This window comes from Camelus dromedarius, chromosome 18, assembly GCF_036321535.1.
Source record: "Camelus dromedarius isolate mCamDro1 chromosome 18, mCamDro1.pat, whole genome shotgun sequence".
NCBI lineage: Eukaryota > Metazoa > Chordata > Mammalia > Artiodactyla > Camelidae > Camelus > Camelus dromedarius.
Genome location: NC_087453.1, coordinates 32,963,819 through 32,984,055, shown reverse-complemented (window position 1 = coordinate 32,984,055; position 20,237 = coordinate 32,963,819). Strand labels below are relative to the sequence as shown.

General features: G+C 33.5%; 1 long non-coding RNA gene across 1 annotated transcript in view; it reads left to right on the top strand.

Moving 5' to 3' along the window:
- LOC116147425 (uncharacterized) overlaps positions 1-20,237 on the top strand; it is a 52,441-nt gene extending 32,204 nt beyond the window's left edge. Inside the window, exons 3-4 of the long non-coding RNA XR_010384985.1 lie at positions 17,372-17,517; positions 20,111-20,237. This is a non-coding gene — a long non-coding RNA (uncharacterized LOC116147425). The remainder of the gene's footprint in view (positions 1-17,371; positions 17,518-20,110) is intronic.

Below are 20,237 nucleotides of genomic sequence, written 5' to 3'. Positions count from 1 at the left end.
AGAAATTCTTGTTATAGGTTTTGGGCTTGTATTATATGATTTGGAGGAAGGTTCAAGGAATGAAATCTGTTCTAGACTGAGTGCTTTGAGGAAGCAACTGGATACATGGCTGTGCATCTTAATTTTTATTTTGTAGGTAGAAAGAACAGGATGAGACTAAAGCTTTAATTGTGAAGAAGCAGATGTTACTCTTTATTAGTTGGAAATATTTGTAGTTTTCATGGTGTTCTTGTATTTGTCTGCAGTCAAAGAGTCCTCTTGTTTTTTGTTTCATGACATTGTGGTTACATAGTGACCTTGTCCCAAGCTGGTGTTGAAATTGTTCACATTCAACTGGAAAACACCATGGCCTAGCTCTGTGCCAGGCTAGCTTCCATCTGATGGCTGTCAGCATTGCCTTTTTCTTTCTCAAGATCATGGCATCATATTCTGTTTGGTTTCTTTCTGCTGCTTAACTTGCTTCTTTTCATTCTTCCTCACACTGTCTTCTTCTATATAATCTTTAACTCTTAGAGTTTCCCAGGCCTTATATCTGAATCATCTTTTATATTATCCTACACTTCTTATGTAGTTTCATTTATTTTTATGATTTTAATTACTATCTGCTTTCTTCAGACTGGAACTATTCTCTGCCTAAAAGATGGGTTGTAAAACTATAACCCATAGGTCAAATACAACTCAAAGTCTGTTTTTGCCCAGATGTGAGGTGGTTTTATAGGTTTAAATGGTTAGAAAAAATCTAAATGTGAATAATATTTCATGACATAAAATTATATAAAATTCAAGTTACAGTACATAAACAAAAAAGAAGCAGTGTTGCTCACCACCCAGTTCTACAAAGATTAAGTCATCAGCCACTCTAGTTGCCCACCCAACCTGAGAGGAATTCAGGATGAAAAACAGGGTGAGGAACCTGTGTTTTGAAAAAGCAGGTCCCTTAGATAGATGTATATTTCAGAAAGAATTTTAATGACCCCACATTCTTGCATCTCCTCATACATAGAAAAGTGCTAAAGTCATTAACCTGAGATACCTGTTCTTTGTGAGTAGCAGTAATCTTTTACCAAGAATGTATGCTTGACTGTATTTCCTAGCCAAAAATCATATATAAATTGGCTTCTCCCCATCTCTTTAGAGCAGTTTCCTCAGAGCTACTAAGCAGCTGTCTCCTGAGCTATAGTCCTTACTTAATAAGATCCCTGAATAAAACTTAAACTCATTCCTCTCAGGTTGTACATTTTTCTTTAAGTCGACAAGTGTCCAAAGATAAAATTTTATTGAAATCCAGACATGTTCATTTGCTTAGGTATTTTCTATGGCTCCTTTTTTTGCTGCAAGATCAGTGTTGAGCAGTTTCAGTAGAGAGCCAGAATTATCTACTAGCTATCCCTTTATAGAAAAAGTTTGCCAACCCCTGCTCTAAAGTCATGCATTTAACTAATCTGTGAGATTTTTCAATTGATTATTTTAGTCATCTTAAAATATTTAAAAGATAAATTTTATTCATCTCCAATCCATATCTGTGCCTGTTCATCTTAATATTTGGGGCCCCTGCCACACAGAAATTCAAATCAGAAACCACAAATCATCTTTAATTCTTATTTTTCCTCTACCCCATATTTTAGTCCTTCTGGATATCCATTGTTTCTGCTTCCAAACTATATTGCAAATAGGTCAGTCAGTCTCCATCTTTTCTGCCATCATTCTATGCCATACCATCACCACCTTGCAGCTGGTCTACTCAAACAGCCTCATCATTGGTTTCCTGCTCATGTGACTCTTAAGTCCCTATCCCATGATGTTTTCTATCATTACATCTGCTCATAGCAATTATGATAATTTTTATGTAAATATTTGGGTTTAAATTCTATATATTTATTTATTTATTGTCTATCCAAACACATAAGCTCTACAGAGGTGACTTCATACATTTTAGTTCAATAGCAGATATAAACATTTTGAATAGTGACTGATGTGGAGTAGAAGGCCAGTAAGTATTTTTTTAACCAGTGACTGACCTACTTAAAGACCACAAGATAGAGGCACAGTTACACCCTCACACACCTGCACACATTCCACTTCTAGGGGAAAAGTATTTATATATTTTGCATGTACAAATTTCTCAGTTGAGTATGCATCACTTTACATTTGAACCACATCTATAGGAGAGGAAGTTTGCTCTGGGAAGGACAAGTTGATGCTGATTTTATCTTGATTTTTAAGAATTACAACTTGGTCAGTTTTTGTTGTTGCTAGTGGTGATGATGGTGACCTTTTTCCTAGCAAACAAAACCAGCGATTTACTTACATCATTCTTGTGACTCAAAAGATATCTTAACTGAACTGGTTATTTACTTGATAATTTGTTGTCAAACAAATGTATATTTCATTTTATACAGGAGAGAACTGTCCAGTTATTTTTATGTGGATTTTAAATAGGAACTTAGAAACTCTTCCAAAGTAATACTGAAATAGGAATGTAGACTAACTTTATATAACCACCATTTTTGAGTGTGTAGCTATTGGAAGAAACTGCTGAAAGCATAAGTTAGGGTTTAGGTAGAACCAACATGGTGAAATGGCCATAGGCTATGACATGGAGGCATCCATTTGAGAACAGTTTTGTAAAGTGGTAGAGAAGGAGGCCAGACTGCAGGGCTTTACAAGTAAGTTACCTGATAAGAAAAAAAAAATGTTGTGGATTGGCAGTAAAAGGGAAAACAAAAATGGGATGGTAGACAGATGGAGAATCAAATACAGCAGGAAAGGAGAGGGAAACACTCTCAGTGTTTGCAGGCAGAAGAAAAGAAATCTAGTTAAAGTGGAAAAAATTAAATTTGGCAGTGAGGAAAACAAGAACCATACTACTCAAAAGTTTAAGTGCCTTCCCAAGTTTTGCATAATAATTTGGATTTCAAAAAATGTTCTTACACAAATTGTATCATATGACCCTCACAAAACTGGGTACATCTGAGTAAACTGAGACAGGTGGTTCTATTCCCATTTCACAGATTAGGAAACAAGCTCAGTTCCTGGGGTCATGCAGTGGGTAAGTAACATAAGGGAGAACAGAAGTGTTCTCACGCCTATGTTTTTATACTTTCCAGTATAACATGTTGACACTGTGGTGTTAATCTTTAAACAGAAGGAGATTGAAATCTGTGAGGAAGAGAAGCATTTAAGGCAGTGATCCAAAAGAAGTGGTCTCTTTTCCCTCCCACCCACTTAAACTATTATCACATTTAAGTGAATTTCAGTAAGCCAGAAGTTTGGAAGGAGATGACTCATGAAGAAGCATGGGTAGCATTAATTCATTTTTTAAATTAACTGGTCATACACCATGTACAAGTGTCAGAGATACAGGTGAATAAAATAGTCCCAGCTTTGATAAAGCTCATTCTCTAGTGGAAAGGATCAGCTTTTAATCAAGTAAGGAAATTAAATATTTGAGTACAAACTTAAATATGAGGCTGCATCAACAGTACTATGAAAGAATGTTACATGGGGCCTTGTTGAGCCTACAAGGAGGGGAAGTGTTTGCTTTATGAGAGGATGACAGTTGATCTAAACTCTAAAGGAGGAATAGGAGTGAAAAATCTGAGAGGGAGTAGTACTGGAGCCTTTAAAGAAGGCTCTTACATATGAAGAAGTCAAAGGATCTGGTATGACCAGAAAACTTCTAGTTTACTAACATTTTTGTGCACTGAATTATAATCTACATATAGAATTCTTTCATTTTAAATAGTTATGCAATAATATTGAGCTATATAATTCTGATTCAATAGTTTTCTCAAGTGATGGATTAAAAACAGAACAGAAATGACTGCTATATAATATCAATTTCTGGTAGAATTTATTTATGCACATATATATAATAGTAGACTATGTATAATGATATATGTAATAATATTCTTGCAAAGGTCTCAAATAGTGTTTTGCACATGATAAGCAGCCATGAAGTAATGATTAGCTACTTTTTCAATGTATGCTTATTGAAAACCTAGTAAGTATAATATGTACAAACACATTCCTGGATGCTGTTGTCCTCTATTTTACCAAAAAAATGGTCAAGGGATGCTTAAAGGAATATATCTTAGCATGAAAAAGCCATTACCGTATATGTTTGATGTACTTACAATCTCTAGATTTATGCAGTCCTTTTTTGCCTAAGCCTCAGGTAGGGCAGGACAAATCCATTTTTGCAGTGCCGTAAGTGGTGAAAATATTAAAATATCCTTTATCTGTGCTGTCCCCAATGGAGGTCATTAGCTACATGTGGCTGCTGAGAACTTGGAATGTGGCTAGTGCAACTAAGACTTGAATATTTTATTTTAATTTAAAAATCTACATGTGACTAGTAGCAACTGTACTGAAGAGACACTTCAGAGGGATTCAGGAAAAGACTGAGTTCCCACTGCAATACTTTTGATACATTTAACATGAACTTGATATTTCTTGTATCTGGTGGCCTGGATCTAATTGAAAGAGATGTTTTCTTAGTATGAGGGAGAACTTACTTTAGGTTAAAAAATTTAGTTATGAGCAGAAGCACATTTTCCCAACTCACTTGTGGAATAACAACTGAACTTGTTTATATCAAAAAAAAAATCTGCGAAACCATGTAGATGAAGTTGCACAGAAAGTGATTTTTTTAATGACCCAAAAGAGTAAATAGTTTTCTTTATGCTTACTGTTTGAGTAACAGCCACTTACCAAAGATAGAAATCATAAAAATAAATGAAATAAATTTATCTTATAGTAAACATTCAGAAAAATCTAGTGGTCATTTAAAGAAGCAGATGGGAGATTGTAGTCTGTGTAATCTGTGGTCAGCCAACTCACTTCTCTCCATCATATTCAATATTTAGAGTCTCTAAGAAACATCCTTTCTATCTAGAATATTTATATTTAAATGTGAATGCATACAATTAATGTGTTCATTCAAAAGTTATAAAAAGAATATATAAAGTGGAAAGTATATTTCTCTTCCCTGGCTGAATGATAGCTGCTAGTACTACTGCTTAGAGATTGTATTTCTATCAATTTTCTTGTTTTGTAAAATTTTGGAGGTACTTAATTTACTCTTTCAACATGTTTATTGAATGTCTATTATATGCTAGGCATTGTTTTAAGTACTACTTTACAAAAGTGGAAATAAAAAGCAATTAAAATTTTCTTTAAAAATTACATTCTAATGGAAGGAAATAGACAATAAACAAAATAAATAATAAAAACATGTGCTGTATTAAGTAGTGATAAATGCTATCAGTTTTTAAAAGGGTTTTAAATGAGGTGAAGGTGTTGAAAGAGGAAAGGGAATAAAGATTGCCTCAGCTGGGGAAGGAGTTTACATTATAAATAAAATGAGCAGAGAAGGACCTTCAGAGCTTTATTTTCATCAAAGACATGAAATGAGGGAGCAAGATATGTTTAGGCAGAGAACTGCATGTGCAAAGATTTTAAGGTAGGAGCTTGTCCAGTACCTTCCAGAAAAGCATCTTTACAATCTGGCTGGAGCAAGGATCACAAGACAGAGCCTTTTTATGCCAAGTAATTAGTACACCATCTAATGATAGTTATACTATTCTATGTTGTATTTTTTTTCCATCAAATGTTTTATGTCTTTAGGTTTTGAATAGGGCCTCCATGTCTCTGATACCTGTCATCCCTATTAACTACACATTAACTTCAGATAACAAAATTACATATTAGGGTCTGATTATTTCTCTTATGGAATGTATTATATAATACTTACAAAAATAGCTAAGCCAATTTCTGTTCCAGTGTTCTGTTCAAAGTCCAAGTTCAGTTTGTAATGTAAGATTCTGTCCTATATATAAGACAGATTGTTTTGCACTGAATACAGTTTAATAAAAACTTACCAAATTTTAATTTACTTGATTATAGTAGCATTATTGCCATTATTTTTATAGAAAAATAAAAGACTTATGGAAGAGAACATTTCACTAATTTAGTTTATTAATGAGGACATCAAAGTCTAGAGTGAGGTAAAATGATTTGCCAAAGACACATAAATGATGATAGTTACCTCTAGCATTATTGTGTTTATAACATGTGATAGCCATTGTGCTGAATACAGGCACTATGTAATTTTAATCTTCCCAACAATCTGAGAGGCAGTCATTATTACTGTTTTACTAATGAGGAAACTGAGGGAAATAAGTTCTGTAAAGTAATGCAGCAGATAAATGGTACAGCTGGGATCCTATTGAGGTCTTTTTATCTCAGAAAGAACTCACACTGACAACTGCTACACTCCTGGAGTTACAGGGACAGGGATATCCTATTAAAAACACTAGAGGCAGAGAGGTTTCTGGGAAAGAGGGCAAGTTTTCACTGTGATCAGATGTTGGATTGAATTTTGCCTCCACATAGCTGAATATTCTGGGGTAAGCAGTGTAACTTTCAGTATGTTTCTAAGTGTGAATATCAAAGGACCAAATTACAGTCCCATATTTGCTTATCAGGACTTTGACTTTATCCAGTATGGGTAAAAGTTAGAAGCCATAAAGCTTCCTAATTTAGTTTGTGAGTACATTCTTACAGAGTAAATAAAAGAAGCTGTTCAGTTGAGATGAAAACCTTTATATGCTGAAAAAGAACATAGATTATTATATTAAAAATGAGACTCATAATTTAAAATGAAAATTTAGTGCAATGCCAATAGATAACCCAAGGTATCTGCTTATTTTAAGGTTAGAAGAGAATATTGAAATTAGTAAGATGTTCATTAATTTGTCCCATATTATCTGCTTGCTTTTCACTTTTTTTTCCACATACATTTGAAATTTTACTTATATTCAATGAAGAAAGTCCATGTTATCAGCATGGATCATTATGTATCAATGTTGTAAACGGCATTTAAAAAGTAACTATTTTGTTTGCACATGCAGAGCTATAAACTGCCCAGTTAGGTTCATAATAGTCACTCAGTATTTATACTGCAACTAATTTGATCTTTTTTCAAAGTTAAAATAAATTTACTTTTATGGGTAAAATAGCTTTGAACAGGCTACTAATCTGAAGTTGTAACTGCTTTTATTGTGCTTACCAAGAAGCAAAGTTTCAGTTACCTTGATTGCTGTATTTTGCCAAACATTTTTTTAACCTATTCTTTTGTATATGAAAATGGTATGATTTACCCACTATGAGTAGAAAAGCTTCAAGTTATTTTTACATTATTAGTAATGAATTTACAATAAGCATCCAACCTCCCACACCAAGACTGCTGGACAACCAGCTGAGATTACAAAGTGTAAGCTGTGACTAGGCTCAGAGATTACTCTGTGTAAATTTAATTTACCCTTATGGAGATTAAAAGCTCATTAATACTTCATTCTTTCCAACTGAGATAAAAGTTAGAAGCAATTAATATTTGAAAAAAAATATTTTCTCCCATTAATTTATTTTTTTCACTGTGTAATCTGTGTTGGTTCCCTTTTAAGTATTGATAGAGTGTATTTTAAAATAGAAATCTACGGACTATATCTTAGGTTTTGTTGTTATTGTTTTGGATTATTATTCCCTAACAGCTTTTATTCCCTAACAGTTTATACAGCAACTTAAACAACATCAATGAAACAGTAGCATCTAGGTGTTCATTTCATCTGCTTTCCAAATGAAGTGACCAAACATTTCAAGAGGATCTAGAGTTTTCCTACAAGGAAGAAGTGAGAAAACATTTTTAATCATTAAGTCAAGAGAGTTTTGCCACTTCTCAGTGACAAAGACATTGTGTACTAGCTACTTTAGCCTGAAGGCAGTTTATTAGTTACACAGATGTGTTAGAAATAGGGCTCCTGGCAGTGTTCAACATGGCTAGTGAACAAGTAAGTGCAGTTTTTATGTACTTCACCAAGGCATTACATTATTCTTACCAATTATTATATGCAAGTAAAATGTAAATCTCTGTGGTTATACAGCTTCTTTATATCCAAACATTATTCATAAAGAAAATATTCATAAATGGAAAGAGATGGTAAATATTGGTGGAAAACAGCCAAAGTTTTTTTGTTTTGCTTTAAAACTCTGACATAATTTGAAATTATGGTATATTACTCAGTCTTTTCATAATAATAGCATGTTGACAAATGATACAGTGAATAGACAATCTGTAATGCTACAAACCAAAGATTAGGGAGACTTTTGTATAGAGTTAGAATCATTCTTTCATTAATATCCCTCCTTGTTAGTACATCAACTCTTTTGGCTCAATATGCAACATTGCAGATTTTTGAATGATGGTGAAAAATGGAGTAAATAAAATTACAGTGGCCCTAAGAGAGAATGTTTTTATAAATGCTTTAGTAATATACTTCAAACACTAGTAAAATGGGAATTGAAAAAGTGACTAATTTGTAATTAAGGCTTTTAGAAAGTAAAACTTTTTGACTACTTTTGATATTACTTTTCCTTCATAGTATAGAATTGTAAAACATGTCTTGAGAAAATAACATGCAAACTTTTTTTTTCTCAGTGAGAATTTATTTTTTTCCAGCTTTACTGAGGTACAATTGACAAATCAAATTGTATTATTTAAAATGTGCAGCATGATGATTTTATATACTTATTATATATTGTGAAAGGAATCCATAGTTAATTAAAAATACCACCACCTCACATCTTATCTTTTTAAAAAATGAGAACCTTTTAAGTTCTACTCTTCTAGAAAATTTCAATTAAATACAGTGTTATCAGTTATAGTCCCCAAATTATACACTAGGTCCTCAGACTTTATATTATACAGACTTTATTTAAGTTGGAAGAACTTGAGACAATTAACTAAACTGGGGGCAAACTGGTGACACCATGAAGATGCTTTGCTCCTTCAGAAAAGTTGCTAAGATCTAAACTAAGTTTATTTTCATTATGTGAGGAAGCAACCTTCAGAGACAACAAACTACCTTCTGCCTTGCTCTAAGTTAACTAGAATTCATGTCTCTCTAAGACAACCCTTAAATCCTTCTTACTTCATCTCATTTATTGAGATACCTACGGAGACATATAACCCCCAGCTCTTTCTATTGTGACCCATATTTTCAATATATTAGGTTTGGAATCTCATTAATGTCAAGTGTATCCTAATTCTGGCCTAAAATAAAATTAAGTTGTTTAGCTATTGGAAAAGCTATGATTTAGCCACAGCCCTGTGGCACGATTTAGAAGAAATTTCATAGCTACAATTTATTGAAGGTAGACATTGACCTAAATGCCTTATAGGCACTGCATTGTTTACTTCTTACAATAAGCTAATTTATCAGGTAAATAAATGCCAGTGTTTACCCATTTTAGAGATGAGGAAATGGATATTTTGAAAGATTAAGTTATTTGCCTGAAGTTACACAACTAGTTATTGGCAGCGTTGAGATTAAAATATTATAAACTCTGCCTTATTGTAACTACTAATATCAAATTTACTGTATTTTTTTTTTACAAACTGTATTATCCAAAATGTAATCTACATATTTTTAATGCAGAAGCTTGACTGTAGACTTATTTTAACACTGGAGCATTAAGTCACCAAAGTTTGAATATTTTAAATAAAAGTATCTAGCATGTGCATAGTTTTTACATGAAGGGAACAGAAATTAACTGTGATCCACATAAACACATATAAAATAAGTTTAATCTGATTGTTTGAAATAATTTTCTGCTACCTCTTATTCTTTTCTTTTGATTAAAGTAGAATGTATACATAATATAGAGAAAAAAACATTTTTTTAAACTAAGAAGTATTTTATCTTAATTTATCTGAGAGTTATTTTACTTCTTCACAACTTACTGTCTTCACTTGTATTCACTTGTCTTCAAATAAACTGATACTTGAAGTAAAAAATTTCACAATACCTACACATAGTAAGCACATGATAAATACTAATTACTCAGTTGATTACATATTATCAATTAGAGTAAACATTGTGTGCCAAGTGACTACCCAAGGAATTCTAGAAATCAGTAAACATTTTTATGTAGTGCACAATGCAACGCTTTCTTATGTGTTACTGTGTCATTATACCTTGGGTTGTTATTGTGCTAATCACTAGGGTTGCAAAAATAAAAATATACAAGAATCTCAAATATAACAAGAGTTGCAACCAAGTGAATCACCTCACAAAAATATGTACGAAGTTCAGAGGGATGATCTTGAAGACAGTGAAGGATATTAGAAGAAGCCTTATAGAAGAGGTAATGCCATACCAAATTCCTACTCACCCTAGAAACCAAACTGGTTTTGAGGTTGAGTAGGAATTTGGCAAAGCCATATACAATTGAAACTTGTGTGTGTGTGTGTGTGTGTGTGTGTGTGTGTGTGTGTGTATGTAAAATTACTGTGTGTATGTGTAAAGTTATGTTGGGGGCTGGAACATTGTGGTAGGCAGAATAACGACCTCCCAAGATATCCAGGTCCTGGATCCTGGAACCTGTGAATGATACCTTATAGAGCAAACAGGACTCTGCAGATGAGATTAAATTAAAGATCCTGAGATGGGAGAAGGTACCCTGGAACACCCTCATGAGCCTACCTGTGATCACAGTGTCCTGATAAAGGGGAGGCAGAGGGAGATTTGACTACCAAAGGGGAAAAGGTGATGTGATGAGGAAAGTAGAAACTGGAAGATGTGTCTTAAAGATGGAGAAAGAGCAGAAGCCAAGGAATACAGGCCATTGGAAGCTGAAAAAGGCAAGGTGATTGGATTTTCCTCTCAGCCTTCACAAGGAAGCATCCTTGCTGATAATTTGATGTCAGCTCGTGTATCTGATGATTTCCGACTTCAGACCTCCAGAACTATGAGATAATGAATTTATGATTTATTAATACCAATAAGTTTGTAGTAATTTGTTACAGTGGCAATAGGAAATGAATACAAGCATGAACTCTTACCTTGAAAAGCCTCACCTGAATCACAAACCTGACTTTAGCTCCAGAGCTTATCTTAGACTCACTTATCAGCATTATAAATTTGATTGATGTTATCATTCAGGTGCTCACCTCATATATTTTATGATCTATATGCATTAAAGTCACTTCTCTTTGTTTATAGTTCAATCTGCAACCTGACTTAGAGTTAAAAATATGCATTTCAATGTTCCAGGAAAGACCAAATGTCCCAGGGTTCTTTCTTTGGAAAATTACTGAATTCATATATAATAATGTAACTTTATTTCCAAGATCCTTAATGAGTCACATGCTTAGATTTGAATTTCAAAAATAAAATTTATCATCAAATCAGAAGAATAAAATAGTGATTGAGAAGTGGTAAGAGGACCAGTGAGAAAGAGACTAGATTACATATAGAAAAGGTTTGCCCTATTTGGGAGCAATAAAGACATACTCCAAAGATATTTTGGATCCAAAATCAAGTCTGTGATTGGATTATTGGGGGTTTTGGAGCCAAAGATAACTGTGAGACTTATAACTTGGTCAACTGAATCATGAGGTAACTAAGCTAGAAAATACATGTGTAGGAACAGGTATATAGATTTAAAGCTAAATGTAGGTTTCTATTGGACATCTACATGGAGACTGATATTTAAAAATGTAAATGGAATGCAGTAGAGAAACCAGTGTGCCTGAATAGATTTTGAAGTTAAGTGAAGCCACTTGGAGGTCTTTGGGAATAGCATGCTCCCAAAGAGCATGGAATAGGAAAGAGTTCCAGTTCCAGAATCCTAAGAAACATAAACATTGAAAACTCTGCATATAGATCCAATGAGAGAGACTGAAAAAAAAAATCAAGGGAAAGAGCATAAAGAAATGATGATGTTGAACCCAAAGGAAGAATTCTATACAGATCTGTCTTCTCTTGCATACCAGAAAGAGAGAGAGTAGAGATAGGTGATTGCAAAGCAGTGTTGACATTCTGGATGAGATTATAATTCATAAATATGTATATTTTTTTCTACCAATATTTGAGTTAATGGGGTTAAAAAATCAAATGTAATGGGAATATGTACATCAAAAAGTGTACGAACTTGCAGGAATTTATAAAACACTTCATATGCTTTCCCTTCTGTACTTTAGGGTATTTATTCTAAATTTTATTTTATTATAATGATATGATAGTAAGTGCATTTAAACCTGGCCCTCAATTACCATGAGGCTTAAAAATAACTACTAATTCTTTGTGATTAAAAACAAATTCTCAGCCATTTGGTTTCATAGCATTCATGCATATTGGTGGGATCTTCTCACTGCCTCTAATAAATAACATGCTATTATTTCTGGTTAGAGGTCAGGAATTTTCATTCTCTGGAAAATGAAATTAAAAGAGATGAAACACATTTATACACACTGGACACAAGGATATCAGTTGATCTGTGAAATGTGAAGTTTCTGATGCAGTCATGAAGAAAAAGACATTTAGAAAGGAAAATGTAATCTACTTTTGCATGCCCTTTTAACTTGGTCATGGTGTCACTGTGGTAATTACTCATAAGTAGTAAGGTTATTGATCTCCATTTGAATAAAAATAAGGAGCCAGACTTGTTTATATGAAATCAGAAGGCATTCTAAAATTCATATTTTCCTACTTCATATTTCATAGATTTGGAGATTCTTTCATTTGATCAAAAGGCTAACAAAAATGACTGTTTTCTGTAAGTTTTATTCACATACGTAGTTTAATTTTAGTAGACCCTGCTTTTGAACTAGTCTTTCTTACTAACCATAAATCACTGCAAATTGAGCTGTTATAAAATATTGAATCAATTTTTATTAATCTCCTCTAAGGATATAAAAATAAGATATTTCTTTTCACCTTTTTTTTTTTTTTGGTGCATAGTCAGTTTACAGTGTTGCATCAACCTCTGGTGCACAGCATAATATTTCAGTCATACATATACACTCATGTATTTCCTTTCATATTCTTTGTCATTATAGGTTACTACAAGATATTGAATATAGTTCCTTGCATCCTTTTCACATTTTTAACATATTTATCACACCAAACCTTATATTTCCATGTATGAAGGACTTAGATCTTGTTTCCAGTGTTGGACCATGGCATTCTAAAGAGCCAGACACTTCTCAGCACTGTTTCCCCTCCTCACCAATGATTTGGGCAGCAGCAGTTCAGGGTTCAGTTCAGGATATGTGGTGATTCTCTCAGAGATTTCACTATTTTTTCCATCAAGGACCCCTTGATGCACAAGCAGTGGCTGTATGACTTCAGTAAGTGTCTCCTTTCTTAAGATATTTAAACATACTTTACTGAATTAGAGACTATTGATAGGTCCCAATAGAGTGGGTGGTGAGTGAAGAACATCTCTCTTTGGCTTCCAAGAAAGTTTTATAAAGATGCTTGGTTTCCTTCTCTGACTTACTTTCTGGTTAGATGATACACTGTGAATGGTGATAGTTCTGTCCCTGCCTATGATGGGGATGATTGGCTGCTAGTTTGTTATGATGGCTGCTCTAAGCTAGTGTTATAGATTCTCTTCACATCCAGGATTTGTCAGTAACTATTAATGTAAATTTGGGGAAAAATTTTATTTTGTGTACATCAGTTTTGTCATTTGTAAATGGGATGGTAGTACTTATGCATGAGTAGTTTAGAGGTGTGAAACAGTGAAAATAAAGTGCTTAACACACAGCCTAAGTTAACAGCAGGCATTTAGTAAGTAATAGCTATACAAATTATTATATAATGATATGTGCATTATATGTTATATAAAATTATATATTACTAGTGATTTATGGAAATGTAGGCCTGACAGGTTAATCATGGATGAAGCCTCCTTTATTCCTCACTATGATATTTTTTAATCTTCTAAGCCCAACACCTGGCGTATCTGAAGACAGAAACATAGTAAAGGCTATTGTGATTGGGTCAGTTGACTATTTTGATTCTACTTTCACAGCATATAATACAGTATTCTGATATCCTACCTTTTTTAATGCAGACCTTGGGAATGATTTCAGCAATTAAAAAAAAAGAAAAAGAAAAGTCAGGATATGTGCTAACATCTTTAGGTTCATGTATCATTGACTGAAGTCTACAGATAATTGAGCATAGTTTACATGCCAGAAAAGGTTGCAGGCACTAATATCATGCTGAGTGTTTTGTGAAATAAGTCACCATCACGTGAAATTAAAATCTTTTAATGTAATAGTTCAAACTGGCCTACCATCGTTAACAGTTACTAAGGAAATTTACAATCCAACCTCATGAAAGAGAGAAGAAAATACTATTGAGCACTTATAATGAGTTGTGCATTTTCATTTATCTTAATGAACTTATTTATTAAAAACTGTAATGTGATCTTTTATACAATAGTTGAAGTAACAGAAAATCATAGAAGTTAATGAACTTTTCCAAAATTGCACACATAAATGAATAGTGTACCTGGAATTCTTCCCAATATAATATTTCAAGTTTTAGACATTAAACATTAACATAACCAAATTAAAATATGAATTTGTTATTATTCATTTTACATTCATAAAGTGCTTGTAGCCAATTCATGACTGTTAGAAAATAGAATCAAATAGTTGGATATTAGAGATAGAAAACGTTTTGCAGGGAGAGATATATCATATCCCTTCTTTTTCTCCTTTTTTGTAGCTTCTTTTAAGAGGAATTAGGAAAACAGGATTTTAAGATGTTTATCAGATTTCTAAATGACATCTTATGTCTCAAGAAATAACAAAGCCTTAGAAATAGTAGAATGTTATTAAATACAAATGCATCATAATTAGTAGTGTAACAAAATCATGCTTCTGATGTTACATATTCTGAGAGTGATTAAGTTTTTCTTGGCATTATATAGTCTGTTTAGAGATTTATGTTGTAAGACACAAATTTTTAGTTTCAGTTCTTCTACTAACTCCAACTGGTGACTTAAGAAATAGACACATATGTAGATAGATAGACAGCTAGACACACTAGCCTCCTCCTCGATTAGATACATAGACACATAGACAGAGAGACACACTACCCTCCTCCATTAGATAGGGACATATATAGATAGATAGTCACACCAACCTCCTCCTCTATTAGATAAATAGATACACAGAAAGACAGGCAGAAAAACACACTAGCCTTCTCCTTCTCCATTAGATAGATAGCTAGACAGACAGACTAACCTCTTCCTCTTCCTATGTTAGTTATAAAGACAGACACAGACAGACAGACAGACACACTAGCCTCCTCCTCCTACTCAATTAGGTAGATAGATAGAAGGATAGATAGATAGATAGATAGATAGATAGATAGATAGATAGATAGATAGATAGATTGATAGATAGATAGATACAGACAGACACAGACAGACAGACAGACACACACACACACATACAGACAGAAACAAGAGCCTCCTCCTCCTCCTCAGATAGACACACACACACACTAGCCTCCTACTCCTCCTCAATTAAGTAGATAGACAGACATACTAACCTCCTTCTCTTCCTGTATTAGATAGATATAAAGACAGACAGACACAGTAGCCTCTTCCTCCTCCTCAGTTAGGTAGATAAATAGACACACTAGCCTCCTCCTCTATTAGCTAAACAGATGCATAGATAGACTGAAAGACACATAGACACTAGCCTTCTCTGCCTCTGTTAGATTGATAGACATACAGATAGATAGATAGACAGACAGACAGACTAGCCACCTCCTCCTCCATTAGATAGACACACAGACAGACAAAGACACACTAGCCTCAGGTTCCATTAGCTAGACACATATATAGGTAGACACACTAGCTTCCTCCTCCATTGCTGGGTCTGTGATAGTTCTATTTTTAGTTTTTTTAAATAACTTCCATACTGTTTTCTGTAGTGGCTGTACCAGTTTACATTCCCATCAACAGTGTACTAGGGTTCCCTTTTCTCTGTATCCTTGCCAGCATTTGTTATTTGTAGATATTTTGATGATGGCCATTCTGACAGCTGTGACAAAATATCTCATTGTGGTTATGATGTGTATTTTTCTGATGATTAGCAAAATTGAATGTCTTTTTAGGAGCCTGTTAGCCATCTGTTTATCTTCTTTGGAAAAATATCTATTCAGATCTTTTGCCCATTTTTTAATCAGTTTTTTTTATATTGATTGATAATACATTCTTATAACTACCACAAAGCCCAATACACAGAAATTTGCCAGCTCTCCCAGAAGCTCATCCATGTGCTCTGACTCAATCATAGCCCCTTCCCTTCCTTTAAATAAGTCTTTTCCTCTAAGTTACTGTTACAGGAATCACTTCCTTTTGTTTATGATTCTCTTACCCAAGTATGTCTCCCTAGGTACTAGTGTTTAATTCTGACCATTTACAAAAAGAGTTCCTTGTAAGTCTGTTTTGGTCTACAAATTTATTTTTTATATCTTTCTTGAAATACACCTGTTTGATCTGTTTTTCATACTCTGGATTTGACTGATTGCATACACATGGTACAATTTAGCACATTCATCCATCCTTTTTACTTCCTCAAACTGGCAGCTGGATCCAGAGGCATGATTAGCCTTGATTTGATCCTCTGTGAGAGTGTGGTGTGTTATTTCATAGTCACCTAGTGTCTCGTCTCCTTTTTATGATGTTAGCAGCTATTGATATTTGATGCCTCCATCAATTTATTGGAGGTTGAAAAGTGTTATTAGTCTTTGAATTCTCTCATTTCTTTTTCATTTACTAACAGAAATAAGTTTATAAAGAGATGCTTTCCCTTATTTGCTGTTTGATTCCTTAGTGCTACAATACAGTTCACTGAGGAAAATTAGTAATGGTGTATTATTCCAGCATTCACTAGTTTAGCTATTAGGACCATATTTGAAAGCCAAAACCCTAAAAGCTGTTGATGATAATTAAGACCCAGCTATAATGTAAATTTTTTTAAATTGGTGAAATAAAAATTTGTCAAGCATATCAAGAGTACAGATTTTTCCAAATAACGTAACAGCAATTATTAAACTTGACCTTCTTATACAAATGCCCTTTGAGGTAGAGCTTGTAAAAGCTATTCTCACCATTGGTATTTTTACACAGTAGAAACTATACAGCAATAAGAATGCATAACAACAAGTTATGCATCTTAAATACATAGTTTTTCATTGGCTACTTACACATCAATAAGGGAGGGAATGTTTCTATTTTGTTAATTTTTTCAGGCCCTTTGCCTTTCCCATATAAATGTACATTAGAACAGTATATAAGCATAGATATATGTTGAGGTAAGCCTACTCTTGTGCATAAGAAGAAAATCATGCTTGTCTTAGATATATGGTTATGTAGTCTTTATATGTAAATATTTATCTTTCTTTCATACAGATTACATATGATGTAAATATTTTATTAATGTAACCATACAGACTTCTCTATATTCCTAATATTTTTTTCTTCTGTGTTATTCCAGTAGTGCTGCTTGGCTCATTAGACTCTGTTGCATAGGTCAGCCTTGATGAGCAGGACAAAGCAACAGCTAAGCCGAAGGCCCCGCCGGGTGTGACTGATAATGAAACGACAAGGACGGGTGAAAGTGAGAAACTAGCTGTTCTCTAAGTATGTCAGAGTCTGTGACTAGTTGACTTCATTTCTAGGGAAATACATATAATACATAATAACATACATAATAACTGTCAACAATAAAACTTTACATTTCACATTTTCTCCCTCTTTCTGTGTAAATAATCTGAACTTGCTAATGGTGACACAATGCTAGCAGTCTCAGTGAAGTGTGTTTTTAAATAAATACTTTTTAAAAAATGAATGAATGCTGTTGGTACAAAGTATAGTACTGCAGATGAATATTAACTAATTTTCTGTGCCCCCAGAGTATTCAGTTAAATTTGCCATGTGTAGAAGAATTGAGACTTTTGTTTTGGGCTTTTCCATAGTTCTCTCTGTATAGGAAAAAGTTAGCTCACATCCCCAAATTCTGAAATGTCTAGGACCATCCAGACTTCACCAACGGTTGTAAAGGTCTTTAAGACAATGCCTTTTCAGACTTTTTTAAAAAGCAGTGGAACCCTTATCTCCAAATGGAATCTTAGATAGTACTCTCTTTACAGATAAAAATGATATTTTATCAGTATAAATATAAATGTTTACATTCATGACATTTACTTTAAAAATTAGTGACAGCAATTAAAACAGACCACTACTGTTAAAATTGGGAGTTACAGATATTTTGTTATATTCTTATATCATCAGACTTCCAGTATGTTTATATATTTTGTTTTTGTTGCATAATATAAAAATATTCTTGGTTGATCCCTTAAATAGGTGCAAATGGGAACTTTTCAGCTTTCTTTGCAAGTCCCAGTTGACTAGTTTGGTCAACTAAACCAATCCAGACTCTTGAAAAAAAGATCAATAGAAGTGATAAATCACTAGCCAACTCTGAACATCTGCTTGCATTTTATTTTTATTTTATTTTGTTTTTTAAATTTTTTAATCAAACTGTGATATGCTTGTAGAAGAATTCATGTATCATCATAGTGCAGATGATGAATTTTAAATACTGAACACAGCCATGTAACCAGCAACCAGATGATAAAAAACAAAACATGATCAAAAGCACAAAGTCCACTCAGATCTCTTATTTCTAATCACTGCCATTCCAAGAATCACCATCTAGTTTTATCCACTTCCATTTTAAAATGTAAATATAAAAGTTAATAAATTACAGCAGAAATTTTCCATCAAGACACGTCACTCATTTACTTTTTACCACCCAATTGAATATTCTGCCATGATGAAAACGTGTGCTGGGCAAGTTCTCCTCTGTCTCACCACTGATTAAGTACATGTCATGTATGTGCTGTGATAGTCAGTCTGCTTACACTGTTCTCAGTGAGCAAATATGAGTTCTTGTAAAAGACCAACAGAGCTACAGCTTTTCTAGTCAGTGACCATTATGGGAGGTTCATGTACGCACAGGATGGCCAGAGGAACTTGATTCTGTGATATGCGTGAAAACAAAGCTGGAGACCAAGTTACCATGCTGGTGGTCTTCAAAATATTAATTACATAAAAGGCACATCTGAGTGTGTAGATTAATTTCTATTACAGTTTTTATGTTTTAAAATGAAATTCCAATCAAACATCTGTGGACCCCATGATTTTCTCTGAAAACTATCATTTTGTTAAACTCAATATGAAAACCACTGCTATAGATTATAAGAAAAACTCAGAAATAAAAATGCTATTACTTAATTTGGAAGTTCAAGATTTGCAGATACTAACTACTATGTACAAAATAGATAAACAACAAGTTTCTACTGTATAGCACAGGGAACAATATTCAGTATCTTGTAGTAACCTATAATGAAAGAGAATATGAAAATGAATATATGTATGTATGTGTATGACTGAAATATGCTGTAGACCAGAAATTGACACAGCATTGTAAAATGGCTATACTTCAATTTTTTAAAAAGTCAAAAAAATGTATTACTGAAAGAAAAATTCTGTTAAGGTGATCTGGGCAGTTATATAATGCTAATTTTTTTAATCTTATTTCTTAAATGTTCTTGATTCCAAAATAATTTGATGAGTCACTTACTAGAAGAGTGTACAGTATGAGTTTATTGTTTTGTGGCCTTGGATTTGTATTCCCAGCCTTGCCAGTTAGCAGCTGGGTGACATTGGAAAATTAATGCCTCTAAGCCTATTTCCTCTTCTCTAAAATGAGACCGTGGGATGATCAGCTGCGATAACATATATTGCCTAGTATATTGCTGAGATTCAACAAACAGTGCCAGTTGTGTGGTTCTCATTATGTGCATCAACCTCTATTAATAGTACAGATTATGTGAAAGAAACTGAAGGCATGCATATAAATTCCTATTGGCTGTAACCTGTTAAATTTACCTAGTATTTCAAAAATACACTTGAAAAATATTCAATCAGTATATGAACTTAGTTTAAAAATTGAAAAGATCAGTGGTTTGTTTTTTTGTTTGTTTGTTTGTTTACCATTTGTCTTCTGGGATTAAGCAGGCTTGGTTTAGGTGATATGTTGTCAAAGATTATCTTTTTTATTAATATGACTCATGAAGTTCCTTGTGCTTTATTGTCTTTAAAAAGTTGATGACTATAAAATGAGGGCCAGATCTAGCCTTTTGCTTGTTTTCATCTGTCTCATGGGCAGGTGCTGTTTTGTGCTGTGGCTGTGTGACTGGCACAGTCACTGGATGTGACAGTATTCTACACATTGGGACCCTTGCCACTGCATAATAGAATTGGACACTTCTCAACTTGTAAGTGGGAAAAAAATA